Below are 23,693 nucleotides of genomic sequence, written 5' to 3' on the forward strand. Positions count from 1 at the left end.
ATCACCATCACCCTGCAGTAAGAATGAATTAGGAGATTACAACACGAAATTTTTTAAATACATTTGTAAATTGCGTTGTGATCATTTTTTTCACTCTTTTGTAGGTTTGCTACAAGAACAAGTTCGGTAGAATGCCATTACCTCAACATGGAGGGTCCTATCCTTGTGCGTCTTATAACAAAAAGGGAAATACTGTCACCAATGACTACTGTATGGCAGTAGGAGTATAAAGAGCTGGCACATCAGCAGATGGGTGGATATAAAACGCTAACGGATATGACAGCCCGAGAAGCGATTTTGATTGGCCCAACCAGCAGAATAATCACCAGTCTCCTCACGTTCTTGTTTGGCTTCAGTGATGAGATAAGCCTGCTTTGATTTCATTTCCGTGTCTTTTTATCCGTTATCTAGCTTTCACTTTTAATTCACTGTTTTGACGTTGTTTAACTCTCTTCTGAATACAAGTCAATGCCGGTCCCCGGTTGCATTTGTTAAGAGGCCACGAAATATGCTTATATTTAAGTATACCTCCTTATATAAGAAAGATCAGTACTCGAAAAGCCATCTTCTGAATCTCTCTCTCTTCTTACTCCCGCTTCAGATGCAACACCCAGGTTTTCGTTTTCCTTATTCTCGATAAATTTTCCAATAGTTGATCGTGAGCACTAACGGAAGTGATTACCGGTCATGAGCTAGACCAACTGGTAAAGATGGCAAAAAACAGATTACGGGGAAACCCACAGATACCGAAAGACATGCACAAATTAGGATCAGAACCATTTAAGGATACTATACAACGATCCCCTGAAAGGTAGGAAAATAGTGGTGGATATCCCGAGACGCCAAGGTATTAAAACACCGTCTAGCAAAATGGCGTCGCTTTCTTGGTATTTGATGGAGCAGCCGTTTCATTTGTTGTTAAAATGAAGTCTTACGAGACTATCCCGAAACGGGACGCCATATTGACCACCAATACAAAACAGTGAATAGCCCAGGGTATTCCTAGTTACGGGAGCCAATCAAAACGCGTGAAAATTGCTATCTACTAATGTGGTAAATACTAAAACTGGATATGTTTGCTCTTTGCTGTGGTGAAAACATGTTTCTTTAGAGTTCTCAATCTCAGAGGGAGAGTCAAGACAGTCTTCGTACTGCAACAAGTTTCCATGGTGACTTATTATCGACGTAGAGGCTCCTTTTTAGGCCTGGTGCCAACGTCGAATCTAAGTTGCGTGGAATGAATTAAAGATAGGTCCGACAAAGAGTCGACATAATTCAAGCGTGGTAGCAAACGTCGAACCTGCGTCTATTCTATTTCACAAGTTGCACTTCATTAAAACAAGGGAATAAGCACGCTTCCCCTTGCTATTTACTCAATGCGTGGCTAGTTACTGCTAGGACTTGCTAGCGAAATTCCGAAATACAGTGCTCGTCGGGCCTTTCTGTGGCAATTAATTGCGAAAAATAGAAAGAGAAGACTCGCATTACTTACAGCTCTGAGAACACTCAACAGTGTATCAGAGACGACAGATATTGCTCCAAGTAGCATGCTTGACCGTGCTTTTGTTAGCGAACAACAATGGAGCAGCGGTCTTGAATCGGTCTTGCCGCCGCTTCCATCCCGTAATGTTGATTGGTTTACCGACGTATGGTCCACTTACAGCGAGAAACGGTTTAAAGAGACTTTCAGGATATCTAGGTCTACATTTATGTTTCTACTGGGTCGCATTCGTAACGCAATTAAAAAAGACACCATCACTGAAGAGCCTATCTTCCCGGAAGCCCGATTAGCAATTTGAGCATTTATTGCAGTAGGCAATTCGCACCTCAAGCATTTATATTTAGTGTTTATGAAACACGAAAAAGACATTTCCAGCACGCTGTGCGATGTCAGCAATGACTTTCGTCTTTTTACAGCGCATGCTCGTCAGGGGGAAAATAGCGTTTGGCAGATGGGGGAGTCGGTTTTTTCGTGACATTTGCGCAGTCCGTTGAACATAAAACGGCGTTTGCTGAAATGCCGAACCACTGTCGCACTATAACACTTGGCAAGTCGGACTGGACTTATGCTGGAGTCGAAATAATTAATTTGAGTCCAACTGAATTGCGGCAAACGTCGCACCATTCATGCGCCTGTTTCAAAATTAATAGGTTCGACGAATTCAGTTCGACTAAGTTTCGACGTTTGCCCCAGGCCTTAATTAGAGGCCATACAAAAGTGTTAAGGATTGCGGGAAATATATCGTCTTTAGAAAAAAAAATTTGGAACTTTAGTTCTTTCAAATGTTACCGAATTATTCTCTCAGTGACTAATAATGCACAAACAAACTTATTCTATCAGCACTGCTACTCAAACACGTCAATAGTCACTCTATGTAACCATGGCAATAAATAAATGGTCACCAAACGTGCCTGAAATGAGGATAGGAATGAAAGGATCTGCCAAAGATCGCTTTGTAAGGCAGAGAGAGAAAAAAAAAACAAGTCCGTACGTATGAGGGTAAGGTATTAGTATTAATAGAAGCATTGGTTCACTGTGATACTAAAATCGCAGAGATGGATATTTAATAAACGCTAATGTATTCAACTAGTGACTAATATGCAAAAATTTAACTTAACTAATATGCATGTTTCAATTTAAAGGAAGGGCTAAATCAGAAAGACTGATGCAAACAAATCACAGATCGAAAAATTAACTGGAGCCGTTTGAAGCAGCCAACGATAGACAGTTTTAATTTGAGTTTACTATTAAAAGAGTGTGCCTGAGGCTGTCCTACTAAAAAGGTACCCGAGATGTTTATGCGCTTAAACATACAACAGTTTTCATAAAGACAGAAGGAATTCCTAATAAAAATGACTACGCTTTTATACTATAGGACAATTCTTTCAGTCGCTCAACAACAAGTGCTCAACCTAAGTCCTGCTGAATAGCAGCATTGGTTGCTTTAATGAAATACTACATCACGCAAACTGAAAGTTTCTGGGTTTCCTTTTTTTGTAAACACAGGAAGTTGGCTCAAAATATTAATCTTTTTTGGTATTCTTTTTCAACACGCCAACCTAAGTAGAAGAAAAACAGTCAAGATTACCTCATTAACAAAATGTTCCGATTCATCAAACAAGTGCCAGAAAAAGAGTATTTTACTTCGTACAATTAGTAAAAAGGTATCAGTTCCTATTCTGTCATATGCGATACAATGAGGTAACGCATCATTGTCTCTTTTATGTCGTTGTTAACTCGTCATCAGGCACAGTGCAAAAAATTCATTTCAAGTGAACTCCTGGATTAAGAGTTGCCTTTGTACGTCAAATGGCTCTGATCTTACGCCAAAGATGGTCTGAAAACAGCTGGCAATCTTTCTCTTGATATATGCAATTCCTCGCCGAATGAGTTTGATAAAATGTAGACCACACGATGATACCTTTTTGTATACAAAAGAGACATGCACCATCCCTTTACCTGAAAAAAAAGGAAAAATGAAACTAAAATGGCAGAATTTAAGATAATTATTAGTGTAGCATTCTTTCTCAATGATGGGTGATGCTCTAAATTTTTCGAATATTTCTCTAGATTTTTCTGAATATTTTTGCATCGACAACACCGTTGTAAATGCATACTTACTATATTATATAAACTTTAAGTGCTGTTACACACGCCTTTTAGGTGGAACAGATTTCCTATGTATATACATATCTAAATTTGATAAGATTAAGTTTTCCATCCTTCCTTTCTTCCTCCAGGCAGCAAAGAATGCGTGTTTTATATACTTATACCGGAAGAGACGAATTTTAGCTATTGAATTCTAGACTTTTTGCACAGATACGTAAGTTGTTTTAAGGGGTTACCGGTCGTTTCGATACAAAGTCGTTTCGATACAAGTAGTTTCGGTACAAATTGAAGTCGATTCGATACATACCTTAAGTCGGTTCGATCCACTTGAGGTCGTTTCGATTCAATCAGAACAACTTGCCAACTTTTGAAGATTTAGTCACTACCATTAACAGTTCGTTTATTTTTTGTCTTGAAGAATATGAAATATGATTTAAAATGCTAATTACGACATTTACGGTCGCTTCATCGTTTGGCTGAAGTCCTGTTTGCTTAACGCCTTAACTCAATTCACTAACGTTTTGTAACCCTAGAATATCGATTTCTACAGTTCTTACTACTCTGCTTTTATGTCGAAGCATTTTTTTTTGAAGGGGGATCAACATCACTGCCTCAAGACGGGATCGGGAACAACATGGAAAAACGCCGCCATCTTGGTTGTTGCACGTGCTTAAGTATCATGACATGGTTGCTAAGCACAATTATTTCGTACTCTGTGAATACATTACTACCATTATACTTTTTATTGCTAACAACTAATGTAACAGGGGTACTTGTTTGGCGCAGTCCTCCTTTCGCACGAAAGCGTTGATGCTTAAGAGTTGAGTGAACGGCAGTCTGCAGAGTTTAAACGTGCCGTCGATGTACCAGGATTTCGCCTTCCCAAGTTGTCTCAGCTGCTCATCTGTGGCGAAGATTAAATGTCTGCGCTCTCGGACCTGAACATCTTTTCTGAAAAAGTGATCGGGGATATGTTCTTCTTCCAACTCAAAGTCGAGGTCTGTTGGGTCCTCGGGACGTAGTTTCTGGCGCAGTCTGTTTGCTTGGCGAGCAACATGCAGGGGTTTGGGTAGAGTAATGGGTGCACCATCTTCCACCACATCCAGATATACCTGGAAACAAACAAATCATTATTAGAATATAGTTCTTATGAAAAAGTACGGTATCATATATATAAAACTCTATCCGACTTGCAACGAAAAGATTTTGAAAAGTTGTAAATCTGTCTTTCTTTCTTTTTAAATTAAAACGTTACAGTATTGATGCAAATATGGTAAGGTCAGCAACATCATTATTTTGTGAAGTATATATGAAATAATTCAAATATATCACTCTTCATTCACATTCATCATTATTTTCATTGAAAAGATGAAAGCATACCTCGTCAACTATTGCTGATGCTGGCTTGAATAGATCCTCCACTGCCTTAGCCTTCACGCTCGCGATGACTTTAGCTGTCGTTGACTTTAGCCAGCGATTACAGCCATCGCATTGGAGACCCTCTTGACGCGGGCGGACAGGATTAGAACATGACATGCAAAGATCCATGGTAGAAAACTCGTGTAATAATCTCAAACGGTAGTTGCGTGTAGTTGCTCGGAAGCTAGTCGAATGAGTGCTCACACATACTTTTCACCTTTTTATAGCTAAGCCTGGATCAAAAATGGTAGGTGTGATGAATTACTCTGTTTGGATTGGCCAGTTGTTTACTAGCGAGTTAATTCATATTCTAATTGCGTTAAACAACCTAACATCGCACTTCTTTTTGTGAGGTTTTCACACAATACCAAAAAAAAATTACAAACACGATCACTTGCACGTGTAAATTGCACGTGTTTGACTTGAAGACTTATTACTGGCAAAAAAAACACAAAGATATAATCAGGATCTTTTAGTTAAAGTCCTCACTGTTACAATGTAGTAGTGGTGTAGAGGTTACCGGTGTAGAGACCGTGGTGGAAATCGACCACGACTTCGAATTCAAACTTACACAACAGGAAAGGTTACATATAAACAACGATTACATCTTGTATACAACCAATGATTGTGAACGACCTTTAATTGAAGAGTTTCGTTTATCGTTTCTATCAGGACAGTCATTTAAATATTGATCGCGTCGTTTGGACCGACTTGTTAGTTGTTGGTGATCGCTGTATCACGAACATCGCTCGTAGACCTCGTAGGTTGTTCGTTAGGGTAATGGACTGCACATGATCCGGTCAGCGTGTGTTCCATCGTCATGCGTGGTCAAATAAACGTTCATTCACTACGAACTGTTAATGGTAGTGACTAAATCTTCAAAAGTTGGCAAGTTGTTCTGATTGAATCGAAACGACCTCAAGTGGATCGAACCGACTTAAGGTATGTATCGAATCGACTTCAATTTGTACCGAAACTACTTGTATCGAAACGACTTTGTATCGAAACGACCGGTAACCGTTTTAAGGTGCTTAAGTTGCCTTTTTATCAGCTTCTAGTAACAAATCATGCAACAATATGATCGTGAGTTTCGTTTGTAAATGAAAATCTAGGCTACCTTTTTTTAAGTTTGTGGCTATATCACCATTTTCGGATCGATCGCTCTTTTTTGGGAGTGCCTCCAGCGAGTTCTTCGTACTCGTTGATTTGTGCAGAAAGCCATCTTAAAAAGCTACAACTTGAACTGAAAAACCTACTATGTACCTGTAACTAGAAAAATACTGCTCTCACACTTTAAAGATCTCCAAAAGCATAAACTTAGTGAAATGGCCGCGAGTATAGAAGAAATATTTGCACAAAACGGTGTACAGAAGTATCGGTCTGTTCGAGCGACATAGTTGGCTTCCCATAAAAGCGATTTATGTTGCGAGCATGACGTCATATCCCCCTTGTTCATTCTACATCCAGATCTTTATTTGGTTCTCGACCACTTTTAGATTGAATAAAAGGGTTTAGTTTTATCTTTTGTCTCACGATTGTCACTTTGATATCGATCACGACGTTTCGACCGCACACTGCAGGTCTTCATCAGGCGATAGTGTCGACTCACTAAGTCGAACGTTTTGTACCATCGTGGTTGTTAGTTATTGGCGTATCACAAACCTCGCTCATAGTTGGTGAGTTTTGATCTAAAGCATTGTTGGCATTGTGAGAGTTAAAAACTGATCCCTCGGCGGTCCGCTGTGGAAGAGGTCGGTTGTCATGTTGTCTGATTGTAGTCATCCACGCTTCAGGAATCCTCTGTCCCTGTTGATATTGTGAGGGTGAAGTCTTATGTGGATAGCCTCCTTAACTCTATGAGAGTACCAGTGAGGGTCTCGGTCAATAAACTTAACTTCGTCCCGAAGCGGATAATGCCCGGCCTGATGAAGACCTGCAATGTGCGGTCGAAACGTCGCGATCAATATCAAAGTGACAATCCTGAGACAAACGATAAAACTAAACCCTTTACACACATTATCCACGATGATTAATATCTTACACGACACTGAACTTTATGTTTAGAATATGTGGTCAAGTTGGATTTTTGACTTGAAATTTAGCGTCGTAAATAGTTATTTGGTCTACTTTTGGAACGCTGAAAAGAAAAAGGCAACGAAAAAATTATTCATAGAAGCACTTTAAGGGTTTAATATATTCCAGCGCCAGAGGAATGGTGGGGCGGGAAGGAGGTTTACCCAAACTAAATGAGTAATCGGTGAATCTTACCGAGGGCAACCAGAAGCACAGAGCTGTTGAGGACGACAAACAGGATGTTCACGATCAAGGAGTCATTTTCTTCAGTGCCGTCAGAGGTGCTGTACATTGCTCCGAGACAAACGTCAAAAAAGATAACCCACAGAACAAAGGTTTGCAGGAGATCTTCAAATTTGCCTTTTATCGGGCGGAAGAATGAGTAGGCCACACCAAAGACACTTACGACCAGCAGAGTGAGACCAATCTGGGTTACTCCCTCAGAACCAAAAACGAAAATCAGTGAGATAAGTATCAGCTTTCTGTACATCTCTGTTACCTCCCAGAACCAAAATTTATCCTTGTAGTTCTCAAAAAAAGACTTTTAATCCAAAAGAAAGTTCCTCATTACGCTGCGATTTTCTGTATTTGTAAATTAGTAGCAGTATCATCAAAGGAAATCCCACAGGGTATACGGAAAACATGACAGCAATTGGCCAATACGTCTTGTGCCGGGCAGTAAAGCATTGGATGGAGTAATCAGCCTTCATGAGAGAGATACACTGGCTTCCTTCATCTGAAAAGCAATGTTTGACGCATGCGCCCGGAAGAGGAAGAATTTGGATAATTGTTTTACTTGTCATGGGATATGATGCCAGCAGAAACAGGAAAATGTTCCGATAGCAGGACCTCTTCAACCTAGAAAGAGCACGCAGCTTTTCGCTCTCTGGACGATCCTTATTGCCTTTGATGTACAGCAATTGAAGAAACATGTAAACAAAGGCAAAAGAAACGACAACAAAGGTAACAGAAAGAACCAAGATGAATTTTAAGAACGGGTCAAGTCGAAGATGAGAATAGACGCAACTCAATGGGGCAAATTGAAAGATATTGCCATTAAACAATTTCAGAAACTTATCCATTGCGATCAAAGTAACTGGCCAATGAACTCTGGTCAGTGCCGAGAAAACACCGGCAATAACCTGGTAAAACCCGATGACAATTTTGAAACAAGACATGATGATATCTGCAGCAGTACGATTATTTTCCGTCTTTTTGGAGTCTCCCCACAGAACCATTGCAAACACCAGAATAAAGACTCCAATAACCACCAACGAGGAAATTATGGAAACCAAGAATCCAGGACATTTCAAACAGAAATTAAATCGTAAGTAGTAGCCATGAGAACAGGTAGCACACAAGTTTCCTTGGTATCCTTCTTCACACTCCGAATCTATTCCTCCCTTGCAGGACCCAGCAAAAGGACATTTTACTGGTTTGGGCAGTGAAATAGTAAATTTGGAGTACGTATCGTTGTAGTCAGGACCAAAACTATGGATGTTGTCAACAAACTCTTTGTAGAACTCTTTGCTACTTTGATTGGCCCATTTCCAGAAATAATTAGGTGCAAGTATTGCTGTATCGTCGACACATTTGATGCCATGAGCTGGACATTCTGAACATGGACCAAAGCGATCCAAACGGTAAAATCCACGCAGGCATTTGCATGCACGATAACCAGCATGTTCGCTTGACAGCGTCCCTGTTCAAAGATAAAGGAATCGTTTCTAGTTGGTAACTAGAGATAATACTTAAGGAAGTACAAAGGATTTTTTTTAACTGTTTTTTACTTTTCACCGGATAATCCAAACGTTTCATAATGGTGTCAGTGATCGCAAACTCGGTTGAAACTCTTTAGGCCTTAGACGAGAGAAAGCTTAACCAGAAGCATATAACCCAGGGCCCAGTTGTTAGAAGGCCGATTAACGCTTAACCCGAGGTTAAATTTAACCCGGCTTTCTTTTTCTTGTGTTCAAAAGCATTTCCTCGGATAATTGTTACTGTTTTTTTTAGAGCTTCCAATCATCAACTTGTAGACAAAAAGAATTCTAACTGAAATGATTTTTAAGCTGTCAAATCTGAATTCAAATCTTGCACTAACCCTGGGTTATCTTAACCCAGCTTTAAACAACTCGGCCCTAAAGCGTAGAACAATGCTGGGGTGTTTTGGAGAACCAATTAAAATTTACTTCCTTTTATAGAATTACTGATACCCGAGACTGTCGTGCTAGTGTGAAGAAAACTTTTTATCGCAATGAAAACGAAGCGTTAAGAGCAATCACAATTTTAGCATGTAAAATACGGCCAAAACTGGAATCCAAAATGACCAGGATTGACTTATTCCGGACAAGCATCTTACAAAAAACTACCACTACCTTAACTTGATGACGAGAGTTAGTGCGCGCTTTGAAGAGTATGCATCAACATTTTTTTTTACCTGATAGTTTTCAAAGTTGCTATCTTAATATTACTAATCTGATTCCATATTGGGCAAACTAAATGTCTGTGCTTCTGATTGGACGGCTAAAAACCTTAACATGTCTCAAAGCAAATAAGGGGAAATGGGAGGTCCCCTCCCTAAAAATTCCCACAATCCACGAAATGTAGACACTGAAGTTGCTAACCGCAAGAGATTGTCCCTTCGCTAGCGAGTCTTTTACGTCTGTTTTGCCTCACCACTTTCACTTGCGCTGTTAACGTTTTTTTTTTCACAGTTTTAGACTTCAGTTTTGGAACTTACAGCAATGTTAACGTTTCTCAGTACTAATTTCTCATTTAAGGAGGGTAAAAAAAATATGTTAACTGGCTTCTATTCTGGCAAAATTAAGTGGTTGAGGGTTAAACGGCGATGACGCGTTTTTTATGCGCCATTAACTATTTCTCTTTCTACAACTGGCGAAAAAATTGTTGAGAACTCAAATAGAGTAACTTCAGAGAGCACAAGAATCCGCACCCCTCCCCTGTCCCCTCCGTTCAAAGTTGGGACGTTTGTTATCTTCTGTAGGTAGCTCGAGCATCGGCACAACATTGTATGGGGGGGGGGGGGGGAAAGGCTATATTTCCTCCTTTTGAAGTCAGTAAAACGTAAAAAAGCCCAGTTTAGGGCGAAGTGTCTCAACTCATTTTGTCCCCGATTGTAGCTTCAAGAAGCGTCTTTTCTTTGTAGTTAGTTTCTTTGTAGTTCTCTCTGTTTTCAATTTATATCAATGATATTAGAGCTGCCACAGAGGGCCCAGAATCAAAAAAGCCTACTGGAAGCCAAATTATAAGGATTTGTATGGGAATTTAACGTAAGATCGATAAAACGGTTAAAATGTACATAAACCGGTATTCAAGTATACATACCTCATAAAGAGTTGTGTCTGTGTTGTTTCCTTACTGCTTCCTGCCCTATAAACGCCGTTTTAGCAAGTTTTAATGTTTTGGTTTCTCAAGGACTGAGAAGAAGACATGAGAAAACTCGGCTCTACTACGCTGCTCGAAAAAAATCACCAAAATTTCCTTCATTCCACTCCAACCGCTTCCAAACTTCGCTTGAACTTTTCACTTTTCTCGTCCTCTTGGGCTATGGCTCGATGTTCGGAACTAAACTGACTTTCTCAAAGAAGGAAAACCTTCGGTACATGCTTAAGAGAAGTTTGGGAGCGACTGGAGTGCAATGAAGGTAATTTTTCAAGCTTTTTTTTCGGCAGCGTAGTACAGCCGAGTTTTCCCTTGTCTTGTTCTACGTGGTTGAGAAACTTGCTAAAACGGCGTTTATAGGGCGGACACAGTAAGAAAACAATTCTTCATGAGGCATGTATACTTTAATAGCCGTTTATGTACATTTTAACCGTTTTATCGATTTTAAATTCCCATACAAATCCTTATAATTTGGCTTCCAGTAGGCTTTTGTGATTCTGGGGCCCTGTGGTGCTGCATCCAGTAAACTATCATGACTATTCACACTTTTTACAGATGATACCAACTTTATCATTAAAAATACAAACCAACAACAATTTATCGAAACAACTAATAAGGAATTAAGTAAATTATCTTTATGGTTCGAGGCAAATCGGTTGTCGTTAAGAATAATTATATCTAAAACTAACTTCATAGTTTTCTCTTTTTAAGTTTTTTTTTACTAAAAAATTCATGAATGAGCTTGGGATAATTGCAGAATGAGGATTTATAAAGCACAAATGTGAAATACATGTTCTCCTATGCTCTAGAGTTTTCATAATCATGATCCCAAGTAATTCCTGATAGAGGGTATTTTTATCCTAACCTAGAATAGATCTCAAAATGTAAAAGTTAGCATGCTCAAGAAGACTTGCTTGTACTTTACCCGCCCCCCAGTAAACTGCAATACAGTAAAAACCGCGAGTAAAAGCTGCATTTTCCCAAGTCAATCTAAACAGGTTCTTACGGAAGTGGTAATACTAAGCACAAATTTAGGCGAATTAGGTCCTTAAATAGGTTCATATTTTCTGAAGAAAGAAAGCACATTTTAGCTATAATTCTGGCTCGTAAAACTTATACATTTGATATTTTTTCAATTTGCTTCAATAACAATTTTATTATATTTTCCACAATGGCATTTATATTGCAGTTGGAGTGATAAAGTCTCCAAAGAGGATACTCATTAAAGATTTTCGAAAAAAAGAACCTGATTCAAATTTTAAGGTTCACAGGTTCTTGTATAGAGGAAGAGAAAATGGTAAATTTTTGCCTTTTAAACTAGGTCCTTACTCGTAGGTTTTTACCGTATTCAAATTGTAGCAAAACAAAGGAATTAGTGAGGCGTGTCTTTTCTAGCGTGAACTCAGTAGCTTTCTTGCTTTAGGTTGGTTTTCTAGTTATTGTCGAAGGCTGCATGACATTATTTTTTTGGGCAAAAAAGGAATCAGAGAGATAAAATTGTCTGCGTCGTCAATTAGGAAAGATAAGTTTTGAATGACAGATTTCTTCCATGTTGGGAAATGGAAATTAAGGTGAAAATGGAGGTACTAAGCTCTATGGACTATAGTTTAACGAGGAAGGTAGTCACGCTGGTAGTAAAATGATGTAAGTTTAGGAAAAATAAATGAATACTATGATGGTTCCTACCATACGGACATGCCCAGCAGTCAGTTGCACGGGTACCTGGATGTCGATCTTTGGAGACGTAAGTCCCTATACTGCATTGCTTGCAGATAATCTGTCCCATTTGATCTTGATAGAAACCTCCTGTGATAAAAACATGGCAATTTGTAAAACTATGTTGTGTTAGATAAAAAGTTTATACACTTACCCTTCTTGGAAACACTTTAATTGAAACCGGCAATAAAAAAATCATACTAGAAATTTACAAATTTATTTCTGTCATATTAAGTGATAACAAACTTTGATATAATAGCACAGGCGCTCCTTTATTTTTTCTTACTCTGAAATTTTTTAAACATAAGGTGCGGTTACACACACCACATAGTAAAAAGTCTTTCCCGTGATTTACCAAGGTTACTTACGGTTATACGTAAATTTATTTACCACGGTTGATTTCCTTTTTCACGAAATTATTTTCCCGGGAAACACTTGAAGGACTTTCAGAGCGAGCGGGATTTTTGGTTGCAAAAAAAAATCATGACCCAGATGATCCAGGTTGAATTTATGAATCAAGCGAACAAGCGAGTGAATCCAAATTAGAATTTGCCCGGCAAAAAAAAATACAAACGTTTGCTCACATTATCTGGTGTGTACGCAAACGATTTCAAATGCTTCTCTAAAGATAATTTTGAAATAGTAACTTATCGAATAGTGCGAAATCCAGCCATCACAACAGATCATAACGTGTTATTTTTCTGGTGTTGTTGGAAAGATAGGCGCTCAGTAGGCCCTTGATGATGACCGAAATTCTTTGTCAACTGGAGCTTCGTGATTGGCTGTCTAACCGTGGGCATCAAAACACCCTTGCTACATGTAATTACCACGTTGTCATGGGCGCTTTCTCTGTTTATTTTTTTCCGTATCCATGTTTTATGTAACACGGGAAGTTTACCTCGGGAAATCCGGTCAGACACACTAACACAATTTCCCGCGGTAAAAGGGTCATTTACCACTGTAAAAGTGTCCCGTGTTGCCACATCTCTAATTTGTTACTACAGTCATTGTCTTATGCAGAAACGGATTATGCTGTGCTTTCTGTTTCCGTCCATCTGAATTCCTTACTTGTTTTGCAAGGTACTTACCAAGTACTATGTGATTAAAGGGTTATGTCTTTCAGAAGAATAATAGAATAGAATTTGTCCAGTAAGGATAAAACAAATTTGATTTTTTTGGCCTCAGACTTAATTGCGAAAACAGCGAAAACTTTCCATAGTAGTAGCAATTGCCTACAAACTCTAAACAACAGCTACAGTTAATTGTATTTATCATTACTCTATCCAGACCCCTCTAGCGAAGAACTATGATCATAATCTACCAACTACGTAAAAGCTCTCTCTTCACGAGAAAAGCCAAATGTTGTTATGGTGTTAATCTTTTGAATTCTGGCAAAAGTTTTAAATAAAAACTTTATTCAAATTACACCGTTGAAATTACCTGCAGGACACGCTTGACAAGAACCATACACGTATATGTTTGTGGAAATATCGCTGACATGGTAACCAACCGGGCAAAGACTGCAGTTGTAACATCTCCATAACATTGTCAGTCTACATTTGTGGCACACAAAGCCTGAGCGCTTAAGGCTCCCAGCGGTAAAGACTTCCTCATTAAGACGCAGGAGGTGAAAAGTAGTCGAAGGAGCACATTCGCTAAAGCATGCACAAAAGATCGCAATATTAGTTAGTCCAGTTATAACAGGAAAATGAAAAATGGGATCTTGGACTAGGGTTCAAGCTAGGTTTTGCTCCCATTTTTATATTCCCGTTCCCCGTTCCTCGTTTTGGTAACATCCGCTCTACTAGCCTGAGAAAACAGCCGACATTTGGCGATGCTACCACTGGTTTTCCCGCCAAATGACGTCTGAGAAACGAGCGCAGAAATTCCATACTGATGACGCGTCACTACCCAGATCTGGGTAGTGCTTCTGATTGGTTGAACTAAATTTCCCAGGAGGAACGACTAATCAGAAGCACTACCCGATGTGGGTAGTGACGCGTCATCAGTATAGAATTTCTGGGCTCGTTTCTCAGACTTCACTTGGCGGGAAAACCAGTGGTAGCGTCGCCAAATGTCGGCTGTTTTCTCAGGCTACCGCTTTACCGACACCGGCTTATCCGGCAGACACCTTGTTATTACGCACAGTTTTGTTTATCTCTCAGGAAAGCCCTCATGTCTTCTCTAAACTCAACCCTCTTGATACGGAAACCCGTTAATGCCGACACTTTCTATGGCGCCATAGTATCGGTATTAACGGAATTTGACTGTAGCAGAATTTTATTGATGTGTACCCACTTACATAACTGAACTATAACTATTTCCGGCAGGAAGCTGATATAAGTTTCCGCAAGTTATCGACCTGTAAGAAATAACATAATTTAATTTCAAATTGGTCTTTGAAAGTTGTTGTTGTGTCTGTGTTATGGTTGTTGTTGTGTCTGCGACATGGATGCCCGTCTCGAAACAAAAAAAAAACCATGTCGCTGCTTTACAAGTCGCGAGCGTTGTACGTTAATGATTCTAATGAAAAAGGGAAAAGGCTGATGACGTGTAGCAGCGTATTGTAAAGATCGCGGGAGACAAACAACCACGGCGCCAATAAAGCAATCTCTTTGTATTTCTTCTACTGCGATAAGACTCCGTAAGTTAAGTGAAATCAGTATTTAAAAGAATGGATGTTTGTGAAGAAGCAAAGATATTGTTTCGCTTATTTGAAACATCCGACGTATGCACCAAAGCTGTGGGCGAGTTTCCTTACGTGCGTGCTCAAAGAAACCAACGGCATAGATAACTCAAGGAGAAAGTAAAAAATCTGTAATGTGTTGCACAAAAAAATTCAATCAAGGCCAAAACAAATGCGACCAATTTCGTTGGAAGAAAAACATGAAAATTTTATAGCGGTGGTGAGAAACTGAGAATACTATTGGCCATCGAGCTGAAAATGACCTGTAGTGACAACGAAAGTGAACAGGAACACGTACGACATTTCCTCTATAAAACTTGTAACTAGGAAGTTTTTGGAAGTTTCACGTTGTAGTCGTGTAAAACAACGGCAACGAAATATACGAAAAGAGTGTGCTGCAAGTGCAAAGGTGTTCTTTGCTAATAAGATCTACTGATTTTTTTGGCCATTTTCGTTGCTGTCGCCGCTTAGCATTACACGATTTTATGTTTGGTCGAATAAAGTATAAATATTAACGAGAGCTTCGCTTTAAGACCTGGTTAAGTCTATATATGAGATGTTGAATAAGTTTTCGTTCATGAATTAACCTGTAAAAACTTTGACTAAGCGTGTCGAGGGGAGACTAGGTAGTTCCTGGATTGTGACCAAAAGCGCGACCAAGCAATAAGCAAAGCTTAAGAAATTTATTTTCGAAAGTTTGTCGTAAGTCGAACACAAGAAACTTCAATCTAGATTTTTAATCGCCCGACTCAGTTGGTTGCCCATAAAATGGTCAATTTTTCGCCAAAACGAAACGCTACGTCATGGCTGGGGCTCCCTTCCCTAGCATACTGAGTTTTTTTACCCCTACTCCCAGATTTCGTTTGGACGGGAGGTCGGGCTTACGCTGACGTCACCGGGTTTCGACAGTTTTTTAAAGTACTGGACATATTTCTGAAAGCACCAGACGCGAAATTTTTTGGCACAGCAGAAGCTACCTATCGGGTGTAGGGGTTTGCTCCCCCAGCAAATGTTTGTAATAGAACGCTCAGGAAAGCTGTTTCCAGCGTTTCTGGAACCCAAGAATCAGTTTCCCAGGTAAGGCTGGAGTTCAATGGAGCTTACTCAAATGAAATTGGACAGTTGGTAGGGGAATGGCAACAACATAATTTTCAGTTGTTTATCTTTGCGAATTTATTTTTTATTTATTTTCAAAAAAGATACAAGATAACTGAGGTTGTAATCTTTTTCACTCCAATTTCGTTTAAATGAAAAGGGAAAACAGCAAAGAAATTTAATCGCTTATTCTGTTATTCTCTAGTCAGCAAGTTCATGGTTTGCTCAAGTAAAAAAAATTGATAACAAAGTACCGGACATAGAATGGCAAACGACCGGACAAAACTGCCGGCCTCCGACCTCAAACGAACGTCATAACCAAATCCTCTGGCATCGATAGGTTTCCATTCTCAATAAGTATGGGACTCCGCTGTGCGCGCGCGCTCCGCTATGAATTTTAAGTTCTTGTGGCACGAACAAATCACTTGCCAACGAGTAAATACCCTTAATTAGCACTTACACTGTAGTTCTGGATTTAATTTCCTTAAAAACACCATCTGGTATGTATGATAATGGATTATCAAAAAGGGTCCTGAAAGATAATAGAGATTCATAAAGACAGCATTTAACTTAAATACAATACTTCATCTTCATCAAAAGTAACCACTAACAAACATAAGACGTACATATTCTTATGCGATGCAGTTAGTGTGGATAAAAGAACGGGTAATTCTACGGTGAGGGAGAGAAATCAAGCAAGAGTGACGTACAAGAGACTATCATTTATAACAAATTTAGACAGCGTTTATGAAATTAAACGTCTAAATCGTTTTTAAACCATGAATACCAATTATTTCAACTTTGTTCTTCTATAACCGTGTTTAGACCGCTTAAGAAACAATTGTAAGTTTGACCTGACCACAGGTTCGTTTTAACTTGAAATCCAACTACATGGGGCGATTTGTTGAGGACATTAGCAATTCATCTCTCACAGATACTAAGTACACTGAGAACGGTAATGATCTCACATCCCTGTATGATGAACCTCTGGTCAATACTTTATCAGCATGCACCTCTTAAAATGCGTATTGTCACTCTTAGACCAGCTGCGCCATGGTACACAGAGAAGATTAAGGCTTAAAAACCGAAAAGGACTTGAACGCCAATGGCGCAAGATAAGATCCACCATCAGCAGAAAACGTTACGTTAACCAATGCAACCTGGTCAATAACCTTATTTATGAGTCCAAGATGACCTTCTGCTCCTCGGTCATAGAAGAAAACAAGTCAAATCAAGCGATCTTGTTTACTGCTGTTGACAAAATGTTAAACCGCCTGGCACCTAAAAAATTACCTCAGGACGACAATGCTGCTGATCTCGCAACTAAATTTGCGGAATTCTTTGTGCACAAAGTAGAAACTATCAGAAACAGCCTTAACTCACCAGGCTTTTACCCTAACGATGAAAAGTTGTCTGCCTAGCTACAAATGAGCTACATTCTTTTACTCTAACGTCAGTGAATGAGCTATAAACTCTTCTTGGTGATACCTGTGCTAAATCATGCATATTAGATCCAATACTAGGTAATATCATGAAAGCCTGTATTAATACCCTTCTCCCTACCATCGTTAGGATAGTGAATTTGTCATTTACTGAGGCGTGCGTTCTTGAAATCCTTAAACTGTCAGCCGTCGAACCAAGAATCAAGAATCCTATGCTTGATAATGAGCTGAGGTCGAGCTATAGACCTATCTCTAACCTAAGATTCATCTCAAATGCTATTGAGAAGGTTGCTTCTGATCGACTGAATTGCCATCTCACAGAGAACGATTTGCATGTTCTCTTACAGTCAGCTTACAAACCAAGCCATGGCACTGAAACTGCACTGCTAAAAGTTCAAGACGTCATCCTCCGTTGCCTTGATAAAAATAACTGTGTCATTCTTTTACTACTCCATATGTCAGCTGCATTTGATACAGTCGAATAAAAGACTTAGTCACCGTTTTCGAATCAAAGGAAAAGCACTGGCATGGTTTTCGTCCTATCTCGAGAACAGAAGTCCGTTTGTACGTGTTGAGAGTGGGTCCTCGACCTGTTCGTATCTTCATCACTATGGGGTTCCCCAAGGATCCGCACTTGGTCCTCTCCTTTATTTACTATACACTGCACCTCTAAGTGATGTCCTCAAACGTCATGATATGTCGTGTCATTTGTATGCTGATGACAGCCAGACATACATGTCCTTTCAGCCTTCACGTCCTGGTGAGCCTGAATACTCCAAATCTAAGGTGGAAACGTGTATCCTTGATGTCAATAGTTGCATAATAGCCCCAATATGCGTAAACTAAAAAATGAAAAAACTGAGCTCTTGTTACTGAACGCTCGACACCGCCCTCTTTCGCAATTAAACTCCACTTATGCAGGCACTGAATTAATCGTAGCTGCTGACTCGGCAAAAACCATCGGCATTTGGTTTGATAACTCCCTGTCAATGAACAAGCATGTGAAATTTCTTTATAAAACAGCTTTCTACCATCTACGTAATCTGGTCATCGTTAGAAGGTTTCTATAGCACAAGCACTGTGAAATCCTCGTACATTTTAAGTTTGACTTTAAGGCATATCACCTAAATAATTAACAGGCTCTTTAGTTACATATACACCTAACAGAACACTCCGCTCCACCAACAAGGGATTGCTAGTAGTCCCTTAGTATAATCTTGAATCCTATGGAAAGCGCGCTTTTCAGTCATTGCCCCCTCACTCTGGAATAATTTACCAGACCAAGTAAGAACTACAGCATGAGTTCATTTAAGAATAGAGTTATGACCTTTTTATTCAGCCATTCCTTTTACATTTTATCTTCGCGTTTTATGATGTAGTTTTAGATATTTTAGTAACTTTTTTTTCTCCCGTATTTTTTTAGTACAGTAACCTTGTTAAGCGTCATTGGTTATCTAGTAGAAGTGGCGCTGTATAAACAACTTATTATAATCATTATTATTATTATTATTATTATTATTATTGTTATTATTATTATTATTAACGTTGTTTAACAGTTTTTTCATGCTATACAGACAGTTAAGAGACTACAACCAACCGAAATACAAATTCTTGACAAATTCTGCACCTTAGAGACAGACTTCATCCTTTAGAGGAATACGATGACGAAGATTTTCGATTGCATTTTCGCCTTGACCTCGTAAAAAAACTTGGATTAAGATCTTCAGCATCAGACAGGGAGAGGTCTACTGCTTACACCGATGCAGCGAGTTCTAATTACTTTGACATTTTTTTTTACAATGGGAACTTTCGAGCAGGTTATTTTATTTGCTTCTGTACTTTCACAAGATTTCCGGGGCTACTGCATGCCAAAAGAAAAGGACATCTCCTGTCATTCTCTTAGAACTTAGCTGAGACAATGAGAAACTCTTACGATGTTGCGCAGTAGGTGTGTTCGGGGGCATCGAGTGTACCCATATAAGGATCATATGTATGTCCAAACAAAGAAAATGCTCAAGGTGCTCCTCAGTAGAATGTGGTCTTTTGTGTTTGCACTTGTCAATGTAATGTCAACGGACTAAGACTACTGTACTCTTGGCTATCCTTTTTTCGTTACTTTTGTTCCTTTCTCCTGCTAATGACGTTCCCGAACTTTAACATGAGCGAGTTCACTTGGCCCTACTTCCCACGTCATAGTGCCCTTCTCGTCTTTGTCCCCTCTTGAATTAGGTTCCTCTCTAACTTGCGATCAGGCAGTCGTTCTCCCCATAGTTAGTAGAGAGACTACTACTACTACTACTACTACTACTACTACTACTACTGCTACTGCTACTGCTACTGCTACTGCTACTGCTACTGCTACTGCTACTGCTACTACTACTACTACTACTACTACTACTACTACTACTACTACTACTACTACTACTACTACTACTACTACTGCTACTGCTACTGCTACTGCTACTGCTACTGCTACTGCTACTGCTACTGCTACTACTACTACTACTACTACTACTACTACTACTACTACTACTGCTACTGCTACTACTACTACTACTACTACGACTACGACTACGACTACGACGATGACGACGACGACGACTACTACTATTACTGTACTTACTATTTTCTTCCCTTTGACATCGGCAAACTAATTTACTCACGTTTTAATAAAGTATTTTAACCGTTGTTTATCTAGACAACGTCTAAGCCGCGGTTCGGCCCTAAACACGGGTTAAACTTAGACTTCGTTTAAAAAATCGGCCCTAAGAGTCACTCAACCAAGTATCTGAAAGCAGATAACTGCTCATGAATGGAGAACGGGCGCCACTCATTCGGATTTAGGTTCAAGTATTCCCTCTTACTTTGATGGGAAAAAATTGAGCACACAACCCCCTTACAACACGTTACAACGTTTTTGGGGGATGAAATGTAGAGAGTCAGAAATTTGTTGTAAGCGTGCAAGCGTGGCGCAGGGAAGGATCCAGAAAATTTAAAAATCAGGAGATCAGGTGACCTTATTCGAACACAACACTATAGAAACAAAAGAAGCAAGGCTGATTTTATAGTTGGGAATATATATTTTTCTTTTACCAATATTTCGGAAGACACAGCCTTCCTTCTTCAGTCCTGTCTTACTGACAATGACAAGATAAAGCTAAGACTTTACAATTTGAAATAAAGAATAGCAGGCTATATGATACAGTATAATAAGAAATGAAATTTAAGTAAGAAAAAAGTGAACGTTAAATGTATATGAAAACCGTTGAAGTAGTGATATACTATAATTCAGTTTTAAAAAGAACATGCGAAGAAAAACAAACGTTTATTATGTAAATACTCACAGATAGTCAAGCTTCGTAAGCCCAGGAAAAGCGTTGTGAGCAATGCGTTTGATAACATTACCGTGAAGAAACCTTTAAAATTGAAACAAAACAAAAATATTACGAGGTATGTTGCTAGCACCTTTGACCGCTTGTTCTGTTGTCTTCGCTGGAAATTAAAAGTGGCTTAAGTTATCCTCGTGATCTTTCACACAGTTACGTTTTTAAAACGACCGAAACTACTATGAGGTGAAATTGCATTTCAAAGCGCCTCGTTTTCTAAAGATAACGGCCAAAAATCAAGATTGTTCAGTTATACTATATATCGAAAAATTAAAAGTTCACCCCAAAATGTCTCGAAAACGCTCTCACAAACTTCACAAATACTGAAGCAGGAATTAAAGAAAGAAGCTCCCGGAAAAAAATGTCGGTAAAATACAGCTGCAAGTTAAGTGGATAATAACGCCATTTTGTTGCTTTGATGCCTCCGATTACAACATAACACTGCTCATAACAGATTATCATCTTTGGCTAATAAAGCTGTGGTAATCGTTATTCTATGCCTTTGTTAATAATAATAATAATAATCTTTATTGAGATGACTTTTTCATATAAAATATGGTTTTCAAAAAGGATCTCATAAATTTAAAAAACAAATAAAAATAAAAAAAACACAATTCACAAAGACATTAAAAATCTCAAATATGTAAAAAGTATTAAAATGTACAAGATATTAACTCAAATTCATTTAAATTACAAATTTAAAAAGATTACGTTTAAAAATTTTTAGATTCACGGATTGTCTGATTGCCCAGCTAAGGGAGTTAAAATCCTTGATGGCATGAAATGCAATCCGTTGCTTGCCCCAATTCCTCTTGACACTTGGAGGTTTAAGATGCAGCTTAGTTCTGGTATTATAATTATGTTGTTCTTGCTGTCTTATGCAGTTCATATCATGCTCAACAAGTCCATTTAAACACTTATACACATAAATACATCTTCTCTGAAAATGCCTTTTTTCTAATGGAACCCACTTTTAAAAGAGTGGCAAGCGCATGCGTAGCAGATGAATAAAAAGGTCTGTCTAAAATTATTGTAGCAGCCTTATTCTGCAAGACTTGCAAACTGGTCATTAAGGTTACATTATGCTTGTCTACCCAAACAAGGTCTGCATAATCAAATAAAGGCATGACAAGACTATTATAAAAAAGAAGGCGTGCACTAAAAGGTAATAAATGCTTAATGCGATTAAGGATACCAAGCCTTTGATTAATTTTGCCAGCAATGTTTTCAACATGCTTTGTCCATGTAAAATCAGATGATATAAAAATTCCAAGGTATTTGAAGCTGTTGACATTATTTACATTGTGGTCGAAGATTGATACTGTTAGAGCCATTTTGCCTTCCAATTTCCTGTTACTACTTACAAGCATACATTTGGTTTTCTCGAGATTCAGAGTTAGCTTGTGATCGCTTAGCCATTTCGCTACGGCCAACAAGTCGCGATTTAGCTTATCACTGAGCTCCTGGGAAGATGAGCCGTAACAGTAAATCACAGTGTCGTCTGCATAGAGGGACGCATAGCAGCATTCCAAAATGCTTGGCAGATCATTGATATAAATAACAAACAACAAGGGGCCTAATATGCTACCCTTAGGCACCCCGTGAGTTACTGGCAACTCGTTAGACATCTCATTCCTACAAGATGTACGCTGTTTTCGGTCAGTGATATAGGAACGAAACCATTGAAGCGAATTTCCAGACAAACCATACGCCGATAGCTTAGGCAATAAGATCTGATGATCCACCGTATCAAAAGCTTTTGTTAGGTCCAAAAACAGGGCTCCACATTGTCTACCCTGTTCCATATTGAGAAGGACTTCGTCGGCAAAGGATGTCAGAGCAGATATAGTGAACAGTCCCTTTCGGAGTCCAAACTGTTTTCCTGAGAGGAGTTTATTGGCAACCAGGAACTGGTATAACTGTGCATATACAGCTTTCTCAAGAATCTTGCTGAGTGTAGGCGGAATAGAGATAGGTCGGTAGTTTGATGCATTTGTCCGGTTCCCTGACTTAAACAGGGCTGTAATTTTAGAACATTTCCACAATTTAGGAAATTTACCAGTTTTAATTGATAGATTCAGTAACTTAGTAACAGATAGTGCAATCGTATGAGCAGAGTTTTTGAGCGATCTTGCACTAATTTTGTCCAAGCCGATCGCCTTGTTTGTCTTCAGAGCGAGGAACTGCTGAAGCACAAATGATTCCTCTAGTTCAGCCAACTGCAACTGAGACTTCGGCAAATGTTTACTTGAATTACAACTCGGCCTAGTAGTTGTTATTTTATCAGCCAGTCGCTTACCAATAGACGCAAAAAAGCTGTTCATTGCTGAAGCAATAGATTTAGGTGTAGTGTGCTGAATTCCATCAGAAATAATGCACTGGACACTTTCTGAAGTAGAGTTGCGATAACAAACTTCATTGACCGCATTCCAAACTTTTTTCGCATTATAATGGCTACGTAGTTAGAGCTTAAACGTGGGAGGTATTGGCCCTGAAGAATCCAATGGTTGCGGCTTGTCATGTGGAACCCCAAAATCTGGGGGCAAACAGAGATTTTCCTCATGGAAGGGGTAGTAAAGTGTAAAATTGTCGCTGTTGTGAGAAAGACAAAATCTTTCATTCATTCAATCTTTCTTTCTTTCACACTATATCCGGCAAGTGTACGTAAGTAGGAGAACAAGTAAATGATAAGTAATCATTAGGCTAAAAGACACTAAGTTCATTTGTGTACAGAGTCCAAAGCAGCAAGAGCTTTCTTGTTGGACACCTCCATGTTCAAATAATCGACAGCAGCAAGAGAGAAAATAAAATGTCAAATAATATCAGTGATGGAACATATATGTAAGGTTAAGATCATATTTGAT

General features: G+C 39.0%; 1 pseudogene; it reads right to left on the minus strand.

The window, feature by feature from the left end:
- Nucleotides 1–3,094: 3,094 nt before the first annotated feature.
- LOC140938431 (uncharacterized) lies at nucleotides 3,095–23,153 on the minus strand (annotated as a pseudogene).
- Between the last annotated feature and the right edge of the window lie 540 nt (nucleotides 23,154–23,693).

The sequence above is a fragment of the Porites lutea genome, chromosome 5 (assembly GCF_958299795.1).
Source record: "Porites lutea chromosome 5, jaPorLute2.1, whole genome shotgun sequence".
Lineage (NCBI taxonomy): Eukaryota > Metazoa > Cnidaria > Anthozoa > Scleractinia > Poritidae > Porites > Porites lutea.